Consider the following 27,083-nt stretch of genomic DNA (forward strand, 5'->3'; position numbering starts at 1 on the left):
TGAGGAATCACATCATATCTCGAAAAGCGTTAATCATCATAGAGATTGAAATAGTCCAAGCAAATTAGACAATATAGAGCATTAAATTAAAATAAACCCGTCCCTGCGTTTTTCCCTCACATGCATTATTTACTATTCTCTTGAAAAACAGTATTATTTCTAATTTTATTTAACTATTCACTGCAATTAATTAGCAAAAATATAATATCTGTAAAGCACATTTTAGTTTATTATTTACCATTTTCGACAACCAATTTCAGGACCCCTGTTCGGGCATAGCACATTATATCCCATTGCACTCCATACCTTCCAATTAAAACGAAGGAGATAGCTTTTTCAGAACTTTTATTATTTGTTTCTTGATTGATTAAAAATACGAATGATTCCCACTTTGTTAGTAGAGGCCCAAACAGAAGTTATTAATTTCAACCAGAAAAACGAACTAAACATTTTACGATATCCGACAACGGTTTATAGTGTCTACAATTCAAAAATGTCTGTGTCTCTGCATTGGGCTTTTTTTTTGCAGGTTGCAAATTCAAATGATCCAAATTCACCCTTTCTTATTTTTAAAAAGTTGAAATCTCTGTCGTTAAATTATTTGAAAAGCGAAAAGTTAGGGGTGTTTAATATTATAAAAGCAGAATGACAGCAATTTCCTGTATTATCGTCTCTCTAACCTTAAATACAGCGTACGGTGGCCACCCAATGGTACCACACAAAGAGATAATATGTTCCGTAAAAATTTCTCTCAGAACTGCCATTGACCGAAGAGCTGTGTGACCTATACCGTAACATAAGCACCATTTTCTTCAAAAAAGGATGGACCCCAGACTCCAGATTTAGAAATGGAACACCAGCCTGTAACCTTAGGGTTATGAAGTGAAGGTTCGTGAAGTTTCCAAGAGCTATGTTCAAAATGTCACTAAAGATCAAAACGTCCATTCAAAGAATGTTAGACATCAAAAATGGGTTCGGGTTTCACGGTCTCTTTCACGCAACTCCGGTACAATGACAATTTTATAGGGATGCATATGAAGAACCGATGCAGAATTCTTCGAACAATTATAGATTTAATAACCGCGAGGCAGCCGCCTCGGATAATTCTGAAATGGCACCCGCACAGCGGCTACATTTGAGAGTCCTGTTATTGTCCGAGGTTGACCACGATATTTTCTTTTTAATGCCGATTCTGTTTCTCGAAAATTCACCACTATATAGATAACCGTAGCTAAAAACTATACCCTCCTCAATTACTCATTCCTTAGGAAAAACCAATTTTATAAATTTGTAGAATTCGTTTATCAGCTCTTAAAGCAGAATTTTTTTAATAGCTTTCCTATTGATAAAAAATAAAAAATTGTTAAAATTTCAACATAATAAAAGCACTTGCCTTTTTTATATTATGTTTACTTTGTAATCGTTATTTATTTTTATGACTCTTCTAAAAATATAAAATTAAAATCAATAATTCAAATATATTACTGTAGTCTTTTATATATTCAACGACATCTAGTAGCAACTTTGTGAAGTTCTTACTATAGAAACACTCCTTTTATCCAAGTTTAAAACAAACCTATAAAAATTCCAACTTCTTCTTTACAATAAATTTATTCATATATTTATATTTATTTTTCATTATTACAATATTGATGAATCTTAAAAATATAAATTTTCATTACTTGCACAGACTTTCCAGTGTGATAGCACAAAAAAAAGTAAATCATTCAACGTATCTCTATGCATAATAGAAATATACCGTTAAAATTTTGTATAATCGTTTTGTTTTTTCTCACATTAAATCATTGCCTTATAACCTTTACATTAATGCAAAGTAAATTTTGATTTAAGGCTTTCCATAAATTATAGAGAAGGCTTTTAATTATAAAATTACATCCTAATATACTAGAAACTAGAGAAATGGATAAAATAATATGAAATCTGGCTCTATAGTACGATAAATAAATCTAGAACTTTTTTATTCTTAAGAAAAAATTTTTGGCTTCAGAAAATTATCCTAAAACAAGTGAAAACAAACAATTGACTGAGTTAATTGTTGAAATACCATGCATAAATAGTGTTGATTACTCTGTCACATTGCACATACATATACAATTTATATAATATACATACTATACAATTTACGCCTAATTTGCGCTCTCACGGGTAAACAATGATGTTTACAAAAAAATGTTTCAAACAAAAGTTGTTTATATTTTGATAAGGAACATTTTTTACGTTTAAACTTTTGTTCTATCTCTAACGGTTTACAAGATGGGTCCTACGAACCCATAGGTCAAGATCCAATTGACCTATGTTGCTCATTTACGAACTCGACCTCACTTTTTACGTCCTGAGTACGCTGTAAAAAGCTTGATCTCTTTTCAGCTTGATCTCTTTTTTCGTTTTTGAGTTATCGTGTCCACAGACGAACGGACGGACAACCGGAAATGGGCTAGTTAGACGATTCTATGAACACCTATACCAAATTTTTTTTCGTAGCATCAATATTTTTAAGCGTTACAAACTTTGGACTAAACTTAATATACTATGTATATTTCATATATACATGGTATAAAATGTTTAAAGCGTTACTTCATAGTTTTAATCCGCGCACCATTGGGGTGAAGGGGGTTTAAATCGTAAAGTAAATCAGATAACATTTAACATTTAAAAGATGTCAAAATTAATGTCAAAATCCAAAAGTAACCCGAAATTCAAGATATTTTTATTAATAAACTCATTCATGCTCTTTGACTATTACGTAAATTTAAAATTAATAAACAGCAATCAGATGAAAGTAATTTACACACTGATAAAGTTTTTATGAAATTCATTGAAAACATGGGAGTATTTATGTAAACGAAATGTATTTAATTGATCGAACGCAAGTGTTTGTTTTATAGTTTGATTGTGATTACGTACATAAACGTAATCTTACACTAATCAAATATTAGGTAAAATGTTTACATAATAATTACACATCGGGTTTATCAAGAACTGTACAAATGAAATTTGCAAAATTAAAAAAAAAAATTATGATTAGTGTAATCATAATACGTCAACAATGATTTGGTTTCGACAAATTTTCAGAACTTTTCGATATTTCAAATCAATTAAATTGATTTTAATTTGTAATAAGCAGAAAAATTAAATGGCAATACCTACGAAAAGCTGAGGTGAGCGCTCAGTTAACTTACTCACTAAAAAGAGTGATTTGTACCGGAACCCTATATATGATAATCGTATTTTACTTTGGCTAGATGCAACTAAAGGTAATAAAGTCGTGTCAACCCAAGTAGCTCAGTTGGTCAGAGCGTAACCAATTCCGTTCGCGATATGCTTAGGGTAGCGGATTTAATTCCCACTGTAACAACAAAAATTAATTTAATTAGTTGTAATGGGCTGGTGTAGTGTATGGTATATGCACAATGCATGAAGGAGGTGTACTCAGCCTCTGAAAATAATTGAGGAGCAGATAAATGAAATTATCAGCGGAAAAGGTGGTAAAACACATATATGGTATCATAATGTGCTCTATTGCCTAAGTGTGTCCTTCGCGGATAACCAATATACGTAATCTAACTTTACCTAACTTAAGCCGCGAAAGATTAAAAAATGACTTATTTTTTTTACTACATCTGAATCATATATTGGGGATAATTAACTAATTAAGAGTCAATAAAGGCTTGTGTTTATCCAAACTTAAAATTTAACTCGACAATTTTTAAGTATGGTAAAAATTTTGTGAATTTCTTTATTTTTACGAAAATGTACCATAATTTATTTGGTGTATGCTATAGCACAAATGAGACCAAAAATTATAATAAACATATAAGCAGATTTTATTATGCGAAAATATATCATAGTGCATATGTTAAATCTAGTCCCAAGTTTGTTGATCCCATCTTAAATATATTGATGCCACGAACAAAATTTTGGTATAGGTGTTCATAAATCATCTAATTAGTCCATTTCCGGTTGTCTGCCCGTATGTCCGTTAAGTCCGTTTTACGCTAAAGAAACAATATAAGATTTGTATTAATCGCATCATAAAAATTAAATTTATACACCTATTAGGAAAAAATCTGGACGTTATGAATTGAATTTTGAAAGGAAAATCATAAACAGATTTGCATAATAAAATGTTTATTTTGATATGCTCTATTTTCTTATCTCTTTATACTTATAGTAATTAAGGGATAATGTTTTCCGTCATAAAATTTGAAGATGAATTTTTGAAAGGAATAACAACAAAGCATTAATAAAATGTAATCTAGTTTTCATAAAAAAACTTGTCACATCCAGTTTTAATCGGACTTTCAATTTTCGAACGTCTCATCGTCGAATAATATATATGACGTATTCACAATAATATAATTTTATCCATTTGTCTATGTCAATAGAGATATTTTATTTTAATTAAATTTCATTAATGATTCGCACCTACATTTACATTAATTAAAGTTTTCAAGACGTAATTGAATTTGCATGTAAATTTTAGATAAATACATATTGTTCAGTGATAAACGACAATTTTTTATAACAAATATTTTTTAGAAATAATCAGAAAATCTGAAACGATAGTAAAATAAAACACTCTGATTAGATATGATATTTTTGCATATTCACGTTTAAGTGTTCGATAGATATTCCCGGATAAGGATTAACATATTTTCATGCGGAAATATGGACCTAATTTTTTTACAACTCTTGAATTATTATTTTTGTCCTTATTTTAATAAATATTTTCGATTTGGTGCACATTAAGCACATTAATACTATTAATGTGCTGAATCAGCTAGAGTATATAGGCCAGTGGATACGAACACGGGCAGAGACCATCAAATTCAAGTTCTCCGGATACGGAATATATGATACAGATCTTTATTTAATGCTACAAATTTATATGGAATGTGCTTTAACTAGTTCCTTTTGGTATAAAATCACTTAAAAATATTGTTTTCCGCATGCTTAAACTTGCATGGATCAATGCGTCGAACGTAAATTTATTTTTTAGCCCAATTTAAAATGAACCATAGAGTTTTAATTAGTTAAACTTAAACTAAAAACGAATTGCCCTTTGTCCTAAAATTTTTTTATTTCTTCAAAAGACGTTCGTTATCGAGTTACAACATCGTGTGAAATCAATTTTTAGATAACATCAATAAGTATACAAAAATATGAAGGATTGAAATATACAAATAGAAAGAAAGAAAATCACACTTGATGACGTCATAACCTGCGATTGCTATAGAGATTACATTTCAAAAGTTGTTTTGCAAGAATAAGATAAGATTTTCTCACCTCCGTCTAGAAAGTGTCTACTTTCGTCCCGCTGTGCAAAAAGAAATTGCCGCTTTCTGCCTATACTATTATATTAATTGCGATATATTTTATGTTTTATCAATCGGTTTTAATTTTGATCTTAAAAACGCCTATACCTTTACACGAGTCCCTAGATACTAAGTCTCAATAACTGTATGTAATTTTGAGAAAATTCGTAGAAATATGGTACCTAGTTTTTCAATTTTTAACATAATTTTTCAAGGATTTGAAACAGCCATTTTTGCAACAACAACCAAAAAACTTTATATAACCTTGAATATAACTGACTTCGATCTTCAGCTTCAACAACCTTTATAAAAAATTCCTGTTTTTTCTTTCGAGACCTGGTCCCGGAATTAAGCACATATATGTGATAGCTAGCGAAAAACTGACATCACAGCTGAAAAGAATGACAAAAAATTAGTGGGTTTCAAAAAAAATTCCAATAAGATCGGATAAAAAGTTCCTGTGTTAACAAGAAAATCAAATTTTTGAACTTTATGACGTCATCAGAATTCAAAAAAATTAATTTTGCTCTATCACATCCAAATTTTATCCAATTTGGATAAACCAAGTATGTAATTCTACTAAATTTCGGCCATACTTTTCAAATTTGAGATCAAAATTAATCTAGCTCTATTAGGTTTCAAGATTGTGGAGGTCTGGTCCTGGAATTAGGCACATTTGTGATAGCTAGCGAAAAACTGACATCACAGCTGAAAAGAATGATCCAAAATTAGTGGGTTTCAAAAACAATTCCAAGAAGATCGGATAAAAATTGCCTGTTTTATCAAAAAAATCGAATTTTTGAACTTTATGACGTCATCAGAATCCAAAAAATTTAATTTTGCTCTATCACATCCAAATTTTATCCAATTTTGATAAACCAAGTATGTAATCCTACTAAAATTTGGCCATACTTTTCAAATTTTTGGTCAAAATTAACCTAACTCTATTAGGTTTCGACTTTTTCTAGATATTTACATTCAGCAAATACCGAGCATTTTACTGAAATCAAAAAAATGAGTTGTCATCAATGATGTATTTTTTACGAAATGTTAGCTTCTTTAATATTGGCATTATGACGCGAATATCTGTATGAAGGTATACATATCGACGCATCGTGCGAATGAATAGAATGAGTGGGTTTCGCATTTATAAGTAAATAGTTATTATATAAAAATCTTATTTTTGTACCTATTTATATTTATCACTGAATGCCTACTCTATTTGTATTTATCAGCTAATGAATAAAACATGATTACGCAATTCAATAAGCCATTCAAATATTACTTTAAATATAGGTTTTTTTATCCTTTTTATCGACCTAACACACGCAGACCTACAATTATATTATGTATGATATAATCAAGAATATTTTTTAACAAGTGAAAATAAACAATTGACTGAGTTAACCGTTGAATTATCCTATATAGTCAGTGTTGAAAATCAGCTTGCATGTTTTATATTTATAAGATAAGTTAAAAAAAATGAAAGACGGCCATTTTCCCCGAAATTTTTCTAAAATTTCAACAGGTATATATACCATTTGATAGAGTCCTGCTATTATACCTTGGATCACCCTGTATAAACATACGTAGGTATTACCTATCGCTTTTTCATCATTCCCCTATCTAGTAAACTCACCTTCGATATGTTTTGAAAAATCAAACAGTTCCTAAAAATTTTCTTTTATCGATATATTACTTTCTGGCGTATGTAATCCGAAATTTTTATATCAATTTATTCACTTTTTATTTGTTGCGGTAATGAGTAATGAGGATTTTTAAAAGACCTATAAGTCTAGTGTTTATTTTACTTTTTTTTTTTAGTTACAGCTTATTATCAAGTCAATTGGATTATGCAATAGTTAATCAGATAGCTGTGACGTCACTGGCAGTATTTTATTTATGAGAAACTATTATCAAGTATTATTATTACGCTGAAGAAAACATACACACCCATAATGAAAAACTCCAATTTTCCAAATAAATGATATTTATTTGATTAAATAAATTAAATTATTATCAAGCATGAACGGAAGTACATTCTCAATCATTGATAGCTTGCAGTAAATGCTAAATTTTTGTTTCAAAGAAAAAGAATATTTGATTAGCAGAATACTCTGACTTATTAATCAGAGGCCATTTCTCGAAAGATAACTGAAGTATCGAAAACATTTCTATTATTTTCGAGAATCAATTAATGCTTGACACAGGTATTGTTTTATAATTTCCTCAAAAGAAAAGTTTCCCAAAAGGTAAATAATATATAGAGTGTTTCATTTTAAATGAACCTGCAGATATTTTCTTCTCAGGTTAAATATTTGAAAAAAGTTTCATACAAAAGTTGATTCGTTTGAAAAGAGAAATATAGTACGCATATCATTGTTTTACAGCAGAGTCATTTTCTAAATACGAAAGTCTTTTTTAATTTTTTTCTTTTAGGCTATCAATTTTTTAATTTTTGGTATAAGAAAACTAAAAAAATTTCGAATTTTTAACAGTTAATTTAACGGGTTTTAATTTTTAATTTAACGAAAAATTTACAATGCATAAAAAATATTAGCATTTCTTTTACTAAGCTCAACGAAATATCTCTAAATTTTGTGTTAAAATTGTAAAAAGTCAGGAAAAATAAAGACGAAAAAAGTATGCTGAAACTTTTTAAGTACAAAAAAAGATTTAAAAAAAGATGACCTTGAAAAAATTTGGGGAATAAAAGGTTAATTTATTTAAAATAAGTATTTTGCATTTTTTTATTAATTAACAGAAAGAACTTATGCGTCTTTACGATATACCCTGAAAAATGCTTTTTCTGTCCATCAACTTGAAAACGTTATACACTGACTTTAATAACATCCTCTATAAGCAGCAAATTTTTTTTTTTTGCCTTTCACGGAATCAAATTTTTAGGAATATCATTTATACCTAATATTACTTCAATATCAATGATCGTACTTCAAAAATAGTATTTTGTTTACATAAATATTCGGAAAATCAATTTGAACAGGATTTCAATCAATACGTAAAAAAATTCACAGATAAATATCGTCAATAAGTAGGTATAATAAATAATATCTTATCCATCCCACTTAATAAAATTGACGCCAAGCTAGAATATATACTATATTTTATAGTTGTATGAATCGAGCACCTGCAAATAGCTTCAGTTTTCCGCAAGTTTTCGTAATTTTTATTTGATCGTAGTATACAAATTTAATTCAATTGTTATTTTTCTTAAAGACGCAAATGGAAAGGAAGGTCGAAAAGTTAGCAATTTATCATCACAAGCAAAATATATTCTTTGCTTGTTAATTTGTTGTTGGGTGGAGACATAAATAATATAATTTTCCAAATTTTTCACCCAAGAGTACGGCTCTAATATTGCGTAATTATCATATAAGATCGACAGAGAAAGAAGTTAAAATTAACTAAATGAGGGTTTTTGTTAAAAGATCATGGCTTGAGCAAAAACATCATAACTCATCTTAATCTATTTTAGCACTTTCATTTTTATTTTTACGTGACTGTCAAGGAATATAAACTTTATTACATCGTATCTTCCAAACGGCTCGAAGGATTTCGATAATTCAGATATTGGCCTTAAAAACCCAACTAAGACCGGTGTCGAAAACAAAAACAAAATGGCGGTTTTTTGCCGGAAAATAGATAAATACTTTAATACAAAAAATTAACTAAACCTATCGAGTAGGGTATCAAAATAAAGGATAATAGAATGGGATTAGAAAAATATATGTAAGTTATTGTTAAAATTTAATTAGGAATAATAAATTGGTTTAAAAGTTTAAATATAGTATAATGAGAGGGTTTAAAGGGGTTAAACCCGACTGCGTTAAACAAAATGTGAAAAGAAATAAACAAGTATACAGTGGTTAACAGAGCGACTAAAACAATCGGGGTACATTATATATAGACCGGGTCAAATCTTGCCAACAATTCTTTCTTTTTATACTTTATTTAACGCAGTCGGGTTTTTGCGCCCCTGAAATTGTATGCCATTTTTTTTTCTACTAGATCGCCAAGCTTGCCCAAATATGCAAGTTACGAAAAAGCAATGGCAATATTCAACCGCTTATTATATTCAGTGTACAGTCTCTGGTATTTTTAAGCTAAAAATTTTCGATATCCAAAATAAATCAAAAATTTGGAGAGTGCTAGCTTCGTAGAACTGCGTTCTATGTATATTATTATACACTGTTACAATAATCGCGCGTGGTATTATTATTAAAATTCTGACAAATTTACCTTACGAACTCAGTCATGTGCTAGACTTGTTCAAGACGCGACGCGAGCAGAGTTACCTGTGAGCAATATATTATATTTATTCAAACTACACGAGGAATTTAGACGTACACTCTGAAGTGTTATTACACGATAAAAGTTCCTTGTTGCACCTTTTTTTTTGTGATTTATAATAATTTTTTTTGTTTTATTTATTTATTTATTTTTTTTATAATTTTAAAACATGTTGTTAATTAATTTTTATAAATATTTATTGATCGTTACCTGTTTTTGTGTAATTTATTGTGAATCCAAATGTACAAATTGTAATGTTTATCATCGAAATGAGGTAAGTTTATTTTTTTATTAATTTTTGTTTTATTATTTAATTGGATTTTATCTTTATCAAATAATTGATTTTTTTGATAGAAAAAATAATATTTGTACCTATATTTAATAAATTATGGGTGTTCATTTTATCATTACGTATCCATTACGTATTGTTGCGTATCCGTTAGGTATTGTTGGGCATCCGTTGCCGGGAAATATTTCAAAATTTATATTAAAGCAAAACGGGTTGCATATACTGTTTGCACCGAATGACCAATAAAAAATAATCATGAGGTCGAGAGTAGAAATGTTGCAAGAGACGAAATAAATGAGACCTCGAGATGAAAGGAAGAATCGCAATTTTATATTCAAATTCGAGACCCAGTCGATAGATTTTCCAATGTATCTCTACATATTTTTATCTTTTAGAGATATATTTCTTTACCATAGACAAGTGACGAGACAAGAAGATAGAAAACTGTCTAGAGAAGAAACAAGACGAGTTTTTACTAAATCAAAAACAAAATTTTTCTCTATGGCAGTTTTCGCATCTCAATTGTGTTGCAATCTTTATAGACTCGAAAGCATACTTGATATTTATTTAATAAACATTGGTGAAATAAACTTCATAAATAAGGAAATTATTCATGAAATTTAAATTTGGTTCAAATATTTTTCTTCCGTAACTTTAATGACTGGACATTTCAACTAAACCATTAGTTTAGTAATTAATATCTTTTTAATTACTCAAACAATGAATTAAAAATAAAAAAAAATATATGAATATTCCCTATTATGTAAAAAATAGTTAATTTTACAATTAAAATTTTCAGAATACAGAAATTGAAAACTTCCCGTTTTTGTAATACATAAGTACTTAAATTTAAAAGTATGTGAAATACAAAAACTTAATTAACTTGGGTTTTTCCCTGAACAACTTTTTTTTTTTGAAAATAATAAACAATTTATATGAACATTTCATCCATAAACTTGTTTTGAATATTTATCCAAAATTAAATTAAGTAAATTTATTGTACCACATTTTGCGAGCAGATAAATTTTAAATTGGGGGCATAATTTTTCGAGAGCTATCGCTCGATAAAAATTTGGCGAAACATACACACAAAACATGTATAAATAATAATTCTTAAATGTTATTTTCCCGTAGAGGGCACCTCAAAACATAAAAATAATATGAAATAATAGATTTCGTTTTTCAAAGTGAAACCGATGACTTTCTAACAGAAAGTTAAAAAGTTCAAGTGGTTATTAAATAATAAACTGTGAATTTATTATCTTAATTGTAAATACCAATTAGATTATATTTGCAATTATTGTTTTGTGTAGATAATGTATTGTCATTGAAAATTTGCCTATACCTATTGTTACCGCCGGGGCTCCCAGTACTTAATTAGAGATCATAGCGAGAAAAAATCACTACTGTAAAAAATAAAGTATTTTAATAAATATCATTTTTGCATTAATAAACTTGCTCAATATCATAACTGATTAAAAGCGTCTTTGCTGAATTTTTAACTAATAAAGCCCAATAATGTCCACTGATTAACCATGATTTGTATTTTTACCGCGACTATACTGTCCCCCGACTGTAATGATGATTTTACTTATTATAACAATTTCAGATGAAATTATTTCTTGTTTTCATACTTTAAAGAACACAATTTTATTTTATTAAATCCCAAAAATGTATGTGTAGTTTCTCTGACTTAAATTTTTAGCCAAAAAGAATGTTTTGTAAATTTTTTTCTTTAGTTTTGAACATTTCTTTTACATTTCAGTCGATTATTACTCTATGAAAAGGGTAACTTTTTCGTGAAATAATATTTATGAATGTAAGTTAAAATTGGCAATATCATTACGAAATCAGCTTTCAAAAAGTGATAGGTTTATTAAATTTCTTTAAAAAATTCGGGCACTCCATTCCTAGTTTAAAGTGAATGAGAAATTATAGGTTCTTGCGTTGCTTTTACCGTATACCTTGTGCTAAATTTATAAAAAAGTGTAAAGTTCTTTTACACTCACTGTGGTGTAAACACAATATCAATCAAAAATTATGAATCGCAAAGTCCACATTGTACATAAGTAAATATTTTTAGTTGAATGAAATAATTGGAAAATTGCTGAAGTGATTAATTATTACATATGAATGGCGCCTAAATGCTTATCGATTAATAATTTTAGAGAAGCGTGTTTTGCCGAATTGAATTATTTATGAAAAAGATAACTGTTTTTCAAGTGCATATTTAAAATAATTTTATAATGATGGGTTTTAAAACATTAAAACCTACCTATTAAAATATTCAAAATATCAAAATAATTTAGTTACGCATGATGCATTAAAAAATTAAAATTATTCACTGAATTTCAAAGTATTTCATCGTTGGTATTTAAAAGCTAAGTTTTAACTTAGTTTTATTAGATTGAAATTACCCGTTATGAATTAATTGTAATATTAGTTTAAAAAAGACTTCTGATTAAGTAGTCAACTCATTATGTGGGTGCATTTACCACAATTTAACTGATCAAAATATTTAAAATGACATAACTTAAAATTTCCTTGTACTTACTTTAACTTATCTCTATTATGTTTAATTTCTGATAACTCACAACAACTTATTTGAATGAAAAAACATAAAATTTGGTTAAAAAATACAAATTGATAGATTGCAAAATGCTTTTGCACATTCTTAAAATTCATGCAAGCTGAATCGATTAAAAAAGTTTCCTAGGTAACCTACATGTCGAATTTTGGTATCTGTTGCAAGTTTAGTGGTTTAACCTCCCAACCAGCAAAAAAAATCATAACGTGCGATAAGGACCATAGTTTCAAAAACGCTAGGTTTAATTGGAGCGAGATATTAAACATACACAAAAATGATACTCATTACCTGTAAGGGAAAATTAATTTCCTGTCAATAGTAAATTGTTTACTTAATCATATATTTTAAGCGCCATATAAAATTTTCATTAACTCCAATGAATGAATGATTCATAGCTTGCAAAATTACAGAAATCATTTAAAATTTCAGGGAATTTTAAAATAAATATTTTATACAACAAAAATAATTGAACAAATTTACCACAACCTGAATTTTTTTATAAAGGAAACTTAAGTATGTAATTTTTTATTAATTTAAAATCATTGGAATCCCCAGACGTAAGTAAGATGACTCATATCATAAATACATATGTTTTAATTGGCACACTCAATAGCTCTATCTATTTATGTTAGTACTTACTTTATGAATGAGTTAATATTTCAGCTTAATTAAATGACATTAAGCGTATCGACCTTTAAAATTGAAGAGATTCAAAGAAATTTTACAAATGGCAGAGCATTTCAATTAATTCATTAATTCAAGGTCACACACAAAAAAATTTTTTTAATAACAAAAAACTTAGGTACTGCTTGGGTACGTCTTTTGTTTATTCATGCGGAACAAGTACAATTTTTCCGCAATGTTTTCCGACAAGTATCTAAGTGTTAATTGTGGGCACCAAATTTACTTATAGTATGATCGTGAAACTATGCAGACAGGTAGCGAAGAGTTAAACAGAATAAAAAAAAAGCAGGAGCTGCGTTAGCAAAGCAAATTTTCTTAGAGATTGAAAAAATAACACATTTTTCTTAAAATCGAATTTTGTTGCTTTTTTGTTTGCTTAAAACTGATCAAAAAATATTTAAAAAAATTTTATTTTGAAAAAATCTTTGTGCTTTGAATTCTATTAATGGGTAGAAAAACATTAAAAACTACCCCCAAAATCACTTTTTTGAAAATATCTCGAAAATATAAGAAGATATGGAAAAAATTTGTAAATAAAAAAAGTAGATATCAAAAATTTTCTATAAAAACCGAGAGACCGAGATATTTGCAATAAACAAATATAATTTACAGCTCACCCGCATACAATATGAAAAGATTACCCCCAAAAAATTTGAAAAACTCCTCAAAATTACGATTTTGAGTACTATGACAATGAACAATTCGGTTTCAAATCTTATGTAAGATATCTGAAAGATTAGAAATGATTTTATAGATATAGAAATTTTGATTTTCCGTATCTCCGTATGTTTTCGAGATATTTTCAAAAAAGTGATTTCAGGGGTAGTTTTTAATGGTTTTCTACCCTCTCCCCTCTAATAGAATTCAATATTTTTTTTAATTTGTATCTTCAAATTTATGTCAAAACGAAATTATAATCAAAAATGCAGGCATCCGTTTTGATAGTAGATTAAATCTTCATTTTATTGAACTCATCTTCGAAAACCAATTCCTTTAATGACAGCAAAATATCACTTCAATTTATAGGTTTTATATTTGGGTAAATTTTCCTTCATAAAATATGTATAAAGTATTAGAATTATTTTAAAATTATGTAAAAATTTAATGATAGCATGCTAAACGATCGTAACGACCTGCATACATACCTACATGAACTAAACTGATTTAAATAAAAACAATTATAAAAATTTACATAAACGTTATTAACTTATAAACAATAAATAATTATATACCACAAAAATTTATTTATTCAATAAATAACAGTGATTAAAATGAAAATTATTATTTGTGAAAATCTTAAATTAGGTTTTGATACAATAAAATTATAATAATTATCCCATGAATCTAATAATGTCTTTCGAAAAATCATATTCTTATTGTAGTATTGTCTAAAAATAAAAACTCGTGGAGAGTAGAAATCCAACATCAAGGTCTTATTTTCCCCCATCGTTAAATGGTTTCTTATTATTTTATCCACGCCCGTGAGATAAGAACTACTTTTGCCACTCAGTTTCGAACTCAACTCGAAAAATAGTTCAAATTGAAAACTGTACATATAGTTTTACTTGTGTAAAACAATCCATATCCCTATTTCGAGTGTTATGAAAAGGGGATAAGTGAGAACAAGGAGGGTAAAGGCTATAACGCGGTGGTCTATACTCTTAAGCCAAGCGAAGCGGGTGTGTCATGCTAGTATTTTCATTAAAGGGAGCCAGGCTCAAAAAGGCACTTTCTTAGCATTAACTCAATTCTCAGATAAATTTCCAATCTTCTAGTTCGATTTCGAGTAGTACTGGTGTTTTAAAATCCGCAAAAATTAACGATTATTTTTTACATAATGGTGAGAGGGAAACTGATAAGTCTCCTAGTTCATTTTCATCATCGTCTCCTTGATTCTCATTCATATTTTTCTTTCTAGCTCATTTTAGACAGGCTGTGGATATGTGCAAAACCACAAAAATCGCGAAAATTCATAAAATTTCAAAAAAAAGGGTGTAGGTATGTGCTGAAAATTTGAGATCCCCAAGAGGCTTTCTTGATATAAACTAAAGCAACTTATCCCTTGACAACCTCCTAGCTCATTTTGGAAGAGCTGTAGAGGTAAAAGCCCTAAAAACGTCGAAAAAAGCTGATTTTCTCTAAGTAATCCCCTCCATATTGTAAAAATCGAATCTCACTTTAATAACAAAAATTCTCTTTACTATACGATAAATCAATTAATTACTTACAACTTCAAGCAAGTATTTAGTAATTAGTTTTTTTATTCAATACTAATTTTATTCATGAATATGTATATTCATTAAAATTAATTAATTACCATTGAATAAATAATAGCTTAAAATAGCGGTTGATTGATTTTCCTTTTTAAATACAAATCAATTTTTGAAAATATTTTGACCAGATATGTATTAGAGAAATTTTGCAATTTTTTTCTTGACGAAATTTTTAAAACGATTTTAGAAATGATAATACAGCAATTGATTATCCGTGTAATTTTACAATTAAAAATTGTTTTTTAAAATGTACATCATTATATCGGCAAATCAGAAAATTTAACTTAAATTATTACATCAATTCAATAGTATTTTGGTATAAACACGTACTTGAAATGAAACTTTGAATTTTGAAATAGAACTTTGACCAAAATTTATATTTAATTTGGTAAAAGTTAATTCTAAGATTTTATAAGAATAAAGTGAATATCCATTAAATATTTGTATTAAAACTGTTTACGAATGACCGAAATCACATGCGCTGGAGCTGCAGCAGGGGCGTAGCTACCGCCGTATCAGCCGTATCAATGATACGGGGTCCCGGGCTACAGAGACCCCTAACGTTTGTAAATAAATTACCCAAGGATTTCGATGAGACAGGAACGAATTTTAGAATAACTGAAATCGTCTTCAGTTATAGATGATTAAGTAAATCAAATTGCCTTAAAAAAAAAGGCAAGAAAAGTGTATATTTAAGTAGAATTATTTGGTTAGCTCAATTTCTGGAAGGAAGTGCTAACTTATAATCAATAAATATTTATTTTAATTTAATGCAAGCATTTTTGTTTCCTTTGTGAGAAATATTTGTCCTTGATTTGGATCCCTCAACTAATTTTGATACAGGGTCCCTCCAAGGCGAGCTACGCTGAGCTGCAAACATCACTCTTAAAGTGGTGTTAATACAATGTCCTGACTATGAAAAGTAAAAAATTTCATTTTATACTGGAAAGAAACATTAAAATTGACTTCTTGAAAAAAAGTTTGTCTATTTTTATTTATGCACTTGCGCTGTTTCGGACTAAACTAATATTAAATAATATGTAAATTATTGAAATGTTCATCCTTGCATTGTTTATTATTTTTATTAACTATAATTTTATAGTTTTATATTTAAGTATTTTTATGCACTCAGCATTTATAAATTAGAGTAAAACATTTGTAAAATTTAAACAATATTCATATTTATAGACCGTGAGCTCATAATGATATCTACGAAATTTCTACGATGCTTTTGCTTACTGATTGAACGATTCATAAAGATTAGTTTTTTTTTTACTTCCCGTTTATGTTAAAATGATTTTTCTACCCTTTCGGCAATTTCATACCTACACTTTGTTTCTATTTATTATATTGTTAATGGCTTTCTTCTAAAAGAAACCAATTTTTTAAATTCGAAAATCGAAGCACGAAAATGGAATAACTCGTTTTCCATACATTCGACACTCTGGTTAAAACTTTATTTTTCTATATTCAAATTTATCTTTATCAATCTTCCAAATGGCAGTACAAAAATAATCACAGAAATTTAGCTTTATGTTGTATGGGCTCACGATTACATAAACAAAATTGAGTTTGGAGACATAGGTAATGTTTTATGATTGACATTGACCACGCACGTATATTTATTTTTTTTAAATGGATCATAAAAAAATATATTTCAAGTTAATAACACGTCCGGAATGTATTTTTAAAATAATAATTATAATTTATTAATGTAACATACTTTTCTATACATCATCAAATAATGTTTTTTATTACTTCTGAGAAATTCTATTTGGGTAATTTGGATCTGTGAGTATGTATTTAAAATTAATATGATTCTACAATTCTACATAGGTATTTCAGTTCCGATTATGCATCCGTTATAAGAAAAACTTAGGTACTTTTTAAACATCCTTTCGTAAAAAAATGTTACTCACCCAAAATCTCTCACCTTATTACACCATGTATATATGTAATGTATTTCAAGGTATACTAAGTTTAGTCCCCAGTTTTTAACGCTTAAAAATATTGATGCTACAAACAAAGTTTTGGTATAGGTGTTCATAAAATCACCAAATTAGGCCATTTGCGGTTGTCTGTCTATCGGTCTCATTGCCAACACGATAACTCAAAAACGAAAAGAGATATCAAGCTGAAATTTCATAGCGTGCTTAGGACGTAAAAGGATAAGTCGAATTCGTAAATGAGCAACATGGGTCAATTGGGTCTTGTAAACTGGATGAGATAGAACAAAAGTTTAAATGTAAAAAAATGTTCCTAATCAAAAAATAAACAACTTTTGTTTGAAACATTTTTTTATAAACATCACTGTTTACTCACGCGGGCACACATTAGATACAAATTTTATAGTATGTATTAATATGGGATTATCAGCTATGTATGTGTGACATGTATAGGTATATATGTAATGTAATAGAGTAATCGACACTGTCTATACATGGTATTTAAACAATTAACTCAGTCAATTGTTTCTTTTCACTTGTTTTAAATAATATTTCTAATGTCGTAAAATTTTCAAATGAGTGTCTTTATTACATATAAGAATTGTAATTTTAGACGTATGAATAATAACAATTCTTATTATTTATTATCTTAAACGTAAAGTTCAAATTAATAATAATTTAGAATATTAAAATGACTAAAAATAGTTATGATTCTGTTACATATGTAATTTTGATTAGTTTCAACTTTAAAGTCAACAAAACGACAGTATTTCAACTCAATTTATCTCAAAATATAAATTAATGTTGTTTAATATTAACTTATAAGAAAATTAGTGACGTATTCTCGGCAAGTATGTTAAGCCTTTTAAAGTTTGTTCGATCCAATGTCTGATCCGTTTTAGCTACTTAGTCAAATTTATTTGTAATTAATATCAAAGAATTTTCTTATACTTTAAATATGCCAAGTAAGAAAAAAGTGATAAAATAAAAAAAACTTTTAACAAAAATAAAACCGACTTCAAAAGAAAAACTTTTCCAAAACAAATTAATATGTACTAAAAATTAAAAAAAAAAAAAAAAAAAAAAAAAACGATAATATAATGTAAGTAATTAAAATTATTGTTATTTTTGGAGTCAATGTCAGCCAAGGAAACAACTCTGACAGAACAGTTTGCTACATTATAGCTTGGCTGACACCGACTCCAAAAATAACTATAATTTTAACTACTTACATTATATTATCGTTAATTTTTTACTTTTTATTGCATATTAATTTGTTTTGGAAAAGTTTTTCTTTTAAAGTCGGTTTTCTTTTTGTTAAAAGTTTTTTTATTTATTTTGGGATTTTTAGTGAATCTGAAGTATAATAACTAATTTGTCACTAAAAAATAACCATCGAAATCGGTTGGCGTGATATTGAGTTATTCGTCCTCTTATCGTGCATTAATGCAAATTTAAGACTTTTATGGTTTTCTCTGGACCAAAATGATATGGGACCACACGGGAAGCTTTAGCTTTCAAACAGATAAAGAATCATCAAAATCGGTTAACCCAGCCGGACGTTCTGGGATAACACACATAAAAAAAAAATACAGACAAATTGATAACCTCCTCTTTTTTGTTTGAAGTCGGTTAAAAATTTTCTGATACAATATTTTAAATATGCCAAATAAGAAAAAAGTGATAAAAAATTTACCTTAAAAGATAACCTTTTAAGGTGTTAGGAGGTAGATTAAGTGTGATAATTTATATTTAAGATGTCGTTTGTAGTTAAATTTTACTTCAATCTCTGAAAAGCAAAGGCAAATTACTCTAATAAGCATATGGTTTACCAAAAATATTCCATAGAAATAAAAAAATGTTTTTGTTGGCCTGTGTATCAAAGTAAAATTTACACCTTTTGTGCAAACGGATTATTTTAACATTATTTAGATTTTGGATCACTTTAAACCAAAAAGAAAACAGCTCAGATTATATCTGCTTACCTTCATTAAGATGTTCTTTAGATGACCTTGATATGAGAAAAATTGTATAATGTACATTATTTTACATTTTACTAAAACCACTTGTTTCATAACACGTATTAACTATAAATAAATAAAAAAAATGGCATTTTGTTGTTTGGGATTTTCTGCCATCAAGTTTACAGCTTTTTTTTACGAGTGTATGTAAATATGTAGCCAGTTTATTTCAATAACACACGATCATATTATATATATTAATTATAGATTTATTTTATTTATTATTAATAAAATTATCACATTCCATAGGATGGCGCCTGATTGTTTTCACCTAATAAAAACATTTTTGTTGAAGCAAAAAGTCAAATGTTCTTGACTACAAACCCATTACTCCAGAAGAAAAACTTCGAAAAATCTTTAAAATCATATGTAAAATTTAATAATAAATCCAAATATTTAGTTCAGAAAACGTAATATTTGGAAATTCTCGGAAAATCAGGTGGACTATGCTCGAAAACTCTCGAGCGTATTTTCTGTGAGCCCTGCGATGGTTAAGACGAAATATACAACAATTCTCTTATGTTATTTGACCCATAAAATCAATTTTTTATGTTTTCAGACCCCGCTTTATTATTTCTCCGGGCTGCTTTGTTATTTCAACATCCGTCTGTTTTTATTACCGTTGGGAAAAAAAATTTTTATTTCAGGTGAACTGAGAAAGCAGGCTAGTTCTCAAAATTAGATTCTACAGGTGCAAAACACATTGTAACTGATCTGTATCTCGACTTAACACTTTAATCATCCACAAAACCTCTGCTATGGTTAGATAACTCAAAGAGTATATCAATCTTATATAAATTATTTTGTTAAGATATTCATTTGGTTTTGTAGATGCTGGTTTTGGTAAAGGTTAATATAATTTGAAAGTTTCTACTGCTTAGAATTAACAAATATTAAATGGTTTTTTTTTTAACTTTGGGGGCAGAAGTCTCGAAAATTTTGATTCAGAAAAAAAAATCCTTGACTTAACTAACGAAGCTTATATATACGAATTTTTGGGTCAAGTATATGAAAGGTGTTTTGGCAACTTCCTAAAAAAGTCTGATAAAGTAGACGGGTCTGTAACTATAAAAAATCGTTCTACGAGTCAAAAAACGTAAGAAATGATTTAAGTCTCTTGTCAACCCTTTCGTGGTCACAGAACCCTTGCCAACGACTGGAGAAGGTACTATAGTTTAATGAAAGAATGTAAGAAATGATTCGAATTTTCTCACCATTTGTAAATAGTGGTCTGCTTTTATTTTTCAAACCTTTAAAAGGTAATGTTATCATATGTACGAGCATAGTAAAAACAAGGTAATATTTCAGTAATTGGTATCATCAAGTTTCCCCTAACAGTTACAAGAAACGTATATTTTTTGTGTATTAACTTAAAAAAGTATTTCCCAAGATATAATTTTATACTTCATATAAAATAAATAAATAAATTATTTAATAAGGTTCTTAGTTTGTATTCCAAACACAGATTAAAATATCAGGAGGTCACCGTTTAAAAAGCAGATCGTAATTAATGATATAATTCTATTATGTCTTATAAATATCACTCCTGCAATGAAATCTTGAATCTTTTATACAGAAATTTTGTCTTACGGAAATGTAACACCAAAAAGAGATTGTTCAAGGAGTACCAAGTTGGTCTAAACCAGCCAGTTCCAAAGTGGTCTATATCGACCCTCTTAGGATCGATTCCAAGGCAAATGGGATATACGGTAAGGAAAATATGAATAAAGGTCTCATCAAATTAAAATAGAGTCTACGATATCGAAAATAAGAATAAGAGATCTATAAGAATAAATCATTCTGCAAAGCACCACGTAATTGGGGGTCACGCGAATCCAGTTACTGAAAATTTTGGGTAAAGGCGCCTATAAAATGGACAGGTGGTGAATGAGCGAAGGTTTAAAAGTGTAAATGTAGTGATGACTAAAAAAAGGGAAAACGTGCGATCAAGTTTTTTGTGAAGGCAACAGGCCTGGAATAAAACGCCGAGTATTACAATTTACTAAGAGACCCGCGCGGTCTTAGTCTAGCATTACGTGGCAAGGCATCTATCTAAATCATGAAAAATTGGCTAATGGTCTACGATACAAAAAAGTTTGGGACCCACTACTCTAAACTTTTAATCAATCATAAGTCATTAAATATATATAGAATATCGACAGTATCGATAAATAAATTTTTATTTACGTTAAGCTCCTGATCAATAAATTCAATATTTTTATAATAAGAGTACCTACCTGAATTTTAATTCCAGTTTTCTTATATGGTATTATTTATCAATAAACTAGTCGATCATAATAAAGATCTTTTAGAAAAATGGATAATTTTTTTTAAATCAAGTTTTTTTAAATTACCTTGATTTCATTATCGCATAATTTGACAATCAATCTCGCTTACAAAATTATCTTTGAAAGTGCGCGAAAGTTTTGTAAAACATCAAAAAAATTTTAAGTTGGTTAATTGGATGTTCAATTATGATTGAGCCCATACCGATTTACCAAATTATTTTGGATGAGTTTTTAAGGCAAATAAATTCCATAGTGTCAAATTTTCAGAATTAAACACGGAAATTGGTGTATTTCGATTTAATATAATGGAGTTTTCAATGTTATTAAACCCAGGGACACCAACAGCGTAAACACCAAACGAAACATTCGACTTTTTTGAATTTTACAACGATACAGTCACGAATTGGTAATTTAAGCTAAAAATAAAAGTCGGTAGAAACCACATTTTAAGGTTTCATTACCACATGGTAAAAACAAAACCCTTATAACTTCACCATTTTTAAACTTTGGAAATAATGTGCATCTCGCTTACATAATTAATCGGGGAGAGGGGCAAATATCTCATTGCAAACTTTTTTTATTTCATTATCCTACTCAACAAACAAACAGTCTCAATTTCATCGGGATTAAACGGGTGGATAGAGTGGACGATTATGCTCCCATGTAATTGCCTTGGTAACAAAACTCTAAAAGTACTGTAACGGGCTTAGCGTCAAATTTGTGTAATAAAAAATTGAACTGTCTATACTCAAATATAATTATACAAATTTTTATTGTTAAGTTTTTACTACATACAAATACAATAACACAATACTTTTATTTTAATGTTATGCTGATATATGAATTCTTCACTTCATTCGCTCTGTAGTTAACTTGAAGAGTCTGTATTGTAATCTCAGCTATTGTAATATGACGATATCGCACACTATGCTCCGTTTATATAGTTACAATCAACAGTCTAAGAAATTCTAGAACTGTCATGTATGTTCTATTGCATATATCTTACTTGTAATTGTTACCATACAGTCTAGCAAATTCTAGAACTGTCACGTATGTTCTATTGCATATATTTTACTATAAAACGATATTGTTTGTTTCTTTTTAGAATTGCCTAGAGATTCTAGTTGTACTGTATTTGTGTGAACAGATTATTTATATTGTCGAGCTAATTGTTAACACCACAGTACTTTTTCCCAAAAAAAGCAGCAAACATAGTCGTTGCGTTACATATTACACCACTTGTTACACCACTAATACCAAAATGGATAGTTAGTATTTTATTTCTCTCGTTTTGACATATAAGATAGATTACCATCTTGATTTCGGTGAGACATACGAATCATTCAGGAAGATATCTCAAAATTAACCGAAAACATTTTCATCTCAATTCTACTGGACAAAATCATTAATTTTGATGGATATGAACCAATTACTCCAGGACATTCGTCCTTTTATCGTAAAATAAAATTTGTTGTTTCCAGTTTTAATATTTTTAAATGATTGATTAAAAAACCTTTTGATTGTTTTTAAATTTTATAGACAAATAGATTAAAAAAATTATTTATTATCTGTAAATGATTAATAATTTTTTTTAATGCAATATTAACTGAGTTCATTTATTTGTTTAATAATGAAACACATAAATTCTCAAAAAAAACAAATATGTCATCATCCAACAAATATTTTTTGTAAAATGTGGTTGTTTATAACATAATAATAAATGAAATATGAATTCACTTATTCAAATGTTAAGAATGTTTTTATCTAATCAATAATATTTGATGTGACTAGCAAAATTTTATTTTTGTAATAGGTAAATAGGAACAAAATTCAAATCAATAATTACCTACATTTAAAATTTATATCTTAATTAATTTAATAAATATTTTGGGGTTTAAAATATTTAATTAATTATATCAAGTGTTTAAAATAAGACAAAAATGATAACTTGATAAATTTATGTTTACGATCATTTAAAACAGATTGATTATTCCAACCTCTCAAAACGTATGATTTTGGTTTATACAGTCAAAATCGTTATAACGGCATTATGAATTAGGGATGGACTAATCGTTATTTCTGACCAACTCCCTAACATATGTGTTATCAACGTACCTAAAAATACATTATTAAAACTTGAGCCACAAGTGAAATTTGCAAAATTTAAAAAAAAAACCCAAAAAATGCGATTAATTTCTTGTAAACCGATTTTTGGAAACTTAACTATAAAATGTTCCCAATCAAGTCGGTTCGACCGTTTAGGGGCTACGATGCCACTGAAAAACACACAGATGCACAGATAAGCACTTTAAACTTATAACAAACACTCCTTCTGAAATCAATATCAAAGTGATGGCCAAGGACATCAGATGAGATGAAAAGGATACTTATAGAGCTATCATTTTTTGGGACAAATTTTTTGAAAAATTTTAATTGAAATTGAAATATTTGAGTTGACTTTGTTCATTTGAGTTATTGTTTTGAATTACTTATTTATTTTACCATTTCACTTTTCGAAATGAATGGAGCCAAGGTTTATTTGACCATTCATTTCCATAGTAATTATTTATTATTTATATGTTAAAATTATATGTCATGCCTTTTCCAAACTGAATCATTTTTGAAGATCATCGCCAATTTTTTAGTTTTTTAGCATACGCAGCACTAATCTCGCACTTGAAAGATAGAACAAAGAACACTCCTCGTTAAATTACCTTTCAAATGAAACCAAAAAAATCAAAATTGGTTCATTCGTTTAGGCGCTACGATGCCACAGATAGACAAGCACACATAGCGGTCAAACTTATAACACCCCTTTTTTAAAAATAGCAGTCATTAGAAAACCTTTCTCTATCTAACAGTCTATTCAAGAACCTTGAAGTAGCAGACACGAATATTGTCAATAAATAAAAATTCTGTTTTTATATTTTCACTATATAAATAATTAATTGAAAAGATAATTGAATTCTTCTTATAACATAAGTGCATATATTTCGTAGTAAATAGTTTTATACCGGGTAATTGCTAATAATTCAAGAAGCTCAAATAATATTTATTAGTATTAATGTTGCTCGATCATATCGATCAAAAAAGATAGATTATATTTAATAAACGATACATTTCGTAAAAAAAAAAGAAAAAACCGATAGATTTCCATTTACATATTAACAAAACAAAACTGATTAAAATGAAAAAATTGATTAAATGCAGAGTTGTGAGTACGAAAAAATACTATAACGAGAGACAACATAAAAAAAAATAGATCTTGCTTATATTTAAGGGCGGCTTGGTAATAAATTTGTAGTAAAAATAGTACGATATTCTGAAATTCAAGCAGACAAAATTTATATCATTCCATTTGTGTGTAGATTTTTTATCTATGAACTGAAAGTGAACAAATATAACGGAAAATTGTATCATTTAAACAAAAACCGTTTTTTAGTAAGCTTTCCGCCATTTAGTAAGATAATTAAATTCTTGAGTGTTCCCTTATTTACAAATGACACTGTATTTACACACATCAATAAAATTTAAAAATTTATTCTCTACAAAAATTAATGTAAATCGATAGTATTTAGTTAATAATAGTTAATTATAATTGACTAAAAATAATAAAAACAAAATTTCTATCAATGAAATCGAAAATTCAATCAGTTTTTCAGCTTCTGGCTTAAAATGAGTTAATATCCCTTGATATTCAGGTAAACTTACTTGATTTGATTTAACAATTTAAATATTTTTACGCTTTTAAGCATACAGACAGAGGTACATAACAAACTTTATTTAAAAAAAGTACGCAAAGCAGTAAGGCAATAAAAGGCTTGATTTTTTTCTATAGACGTTTAAATGAATATTCTAAAAAATTGAGCGATTTTGATCGATTAAACATAATTCATAATCAAAGTTGAAAATTTGACAAATAACCCTGCTAACTTAACCTACCTTGCTCGAACTTTCGTAAACGAATCAGGCAGTTATTTAGTCAAGGGTACATTTTTCCCACAAAAAATTTTTTTTTTCTTTTAAAAGTTGTGTGTATAAAAGGAGGAATATTTTTTTCATTAATCTGATTTAGAAATTTACATCTAATTTTCTACATATCCATGTGTTTGTAAACTGTTTAAAATCCGCGTACACTTAAAAGTCAATAATTTAGTCATAGTTAGATAGTCAAGTACTTAAAAATAATGATTGTCTATTAAAACAATAGTTTATTTAAAAAGTAAGCCTCAATCTGGATAATGAAATATTAGTCTTATCACTCGATAAGAACAAAAAACCACGCGTCACTTTAATTAATGTTTTTTATATTCAAATATTCTAAATACCACCACGCGACAATAGCTCTTGTATCTAAATATCGCAGTTAAGTTAGTCAGCAAGGTCCATTAGGTTGACTAGATGATTTAATTAGTATTATATCGAGAAAACGGAGAGGGCGCCGTACATAAATACTTAGTCAATAATCAAAGACTTGGTATAGAACGCCAGAAGAAAAAATTCGATATAACGAACTTGTATCCGAAAAAGGCGTCCTTCGGAGACCACATGTGTTAAAACTTTTGCACTGTTTTGAATTTGTGCAAAGGTATTCGAAAGAAAATTATATTTTCGAAAAAATGTTTCGAATAAAAGTTGTTGATTTTTATGAGAAATATTTTTTCTTGCTCTATATCTAACACCCTGCTAAACATAAGCATTACCAAAAATTGTTCTCTTAAAGAGGCCAACAAAAATTTTTAGCTACTCAAATCATTTTCATTTTTGAAAAGCCAAGGGATTCAGACAAATATGGTGTGCGAGTTGGGCTGTTAAGTTTCTCATGCTTGTAGTTCCAAAGAGGGGCTCTTAAATACTTATAATTATAAAATAAGTTGACACGACAATAAATTAAATTATAAAATATTTAAAAGATATAATACCTAAGGTCCTACTTATGTTTCCATTTTATTATAAAGTGGTAATTTTTTTATTTTTCAATAAAAGGAATGCAATTTCAAGTATTTTATAAAATTTGATTATATTTTCAAGAAACTGAAGAAGAAATAAATTTCGAACCGTTTCTTAGAAAACAATTGAATAGTTTATATTTGTTTCAATTCAGCCTCATGCTTTACCATAATTTAAAAATTATGAATGCAAGGAAATAATAAAAATGATTTTATGCAATATTATTTAAATATAGGTACTACGTAGGTATATACTTAATAATATAGGTGAATGTTCACAAAGAAATAAATATATACCTATATACTACTATCCGAACTGATGTCAGAGGTGGATTATCCATAAGGCAAAGCAGGCACGTGCCTACAGGCGTAGAGTTACAAAGAGTCACGTGCGTGAAA

At 28.2% G+C, this 27,083-nt stretch overlaps 1 protein-coding gene across 1 annotated transcript in view; it reads left to right on the plus strand.

Moving 5' to 3' along the window:
• Window positions 1-9,853: 9,853 nt before the first annotated feature.
• The window catches only part of LOC123298575 (G-protein coupled receptor Mth2-like), a 38,384-nt gene continuing 21,154 nt past the window's right edge, over window positions 9,854-27,083 (plus strand). Inside the window, exon 1 of the mRNA XM_044880630.1 lies at window positions 9,854-9,921. The gene's annotated coding sequence lies outside the window, so the exon portion shown is untranslated. The remainder of the gene's footprint in view (window positions 9,922-27,083) is intronic.

Source organism: Chrysoperla carnea, chromosome 4 (assembly GCF_905475395.1).
Source record: "Chrysoperla carnea chromosome 4, inChrCarn1.1, whole genome shotgun sequence".
Classification (NCBI taxonomy): Eukaryota; Metazoa; Arthropoda; class Insecta; order Neuroptera; family Chrysopidae; genus Chrysoperla; species Chrysoperla carnea.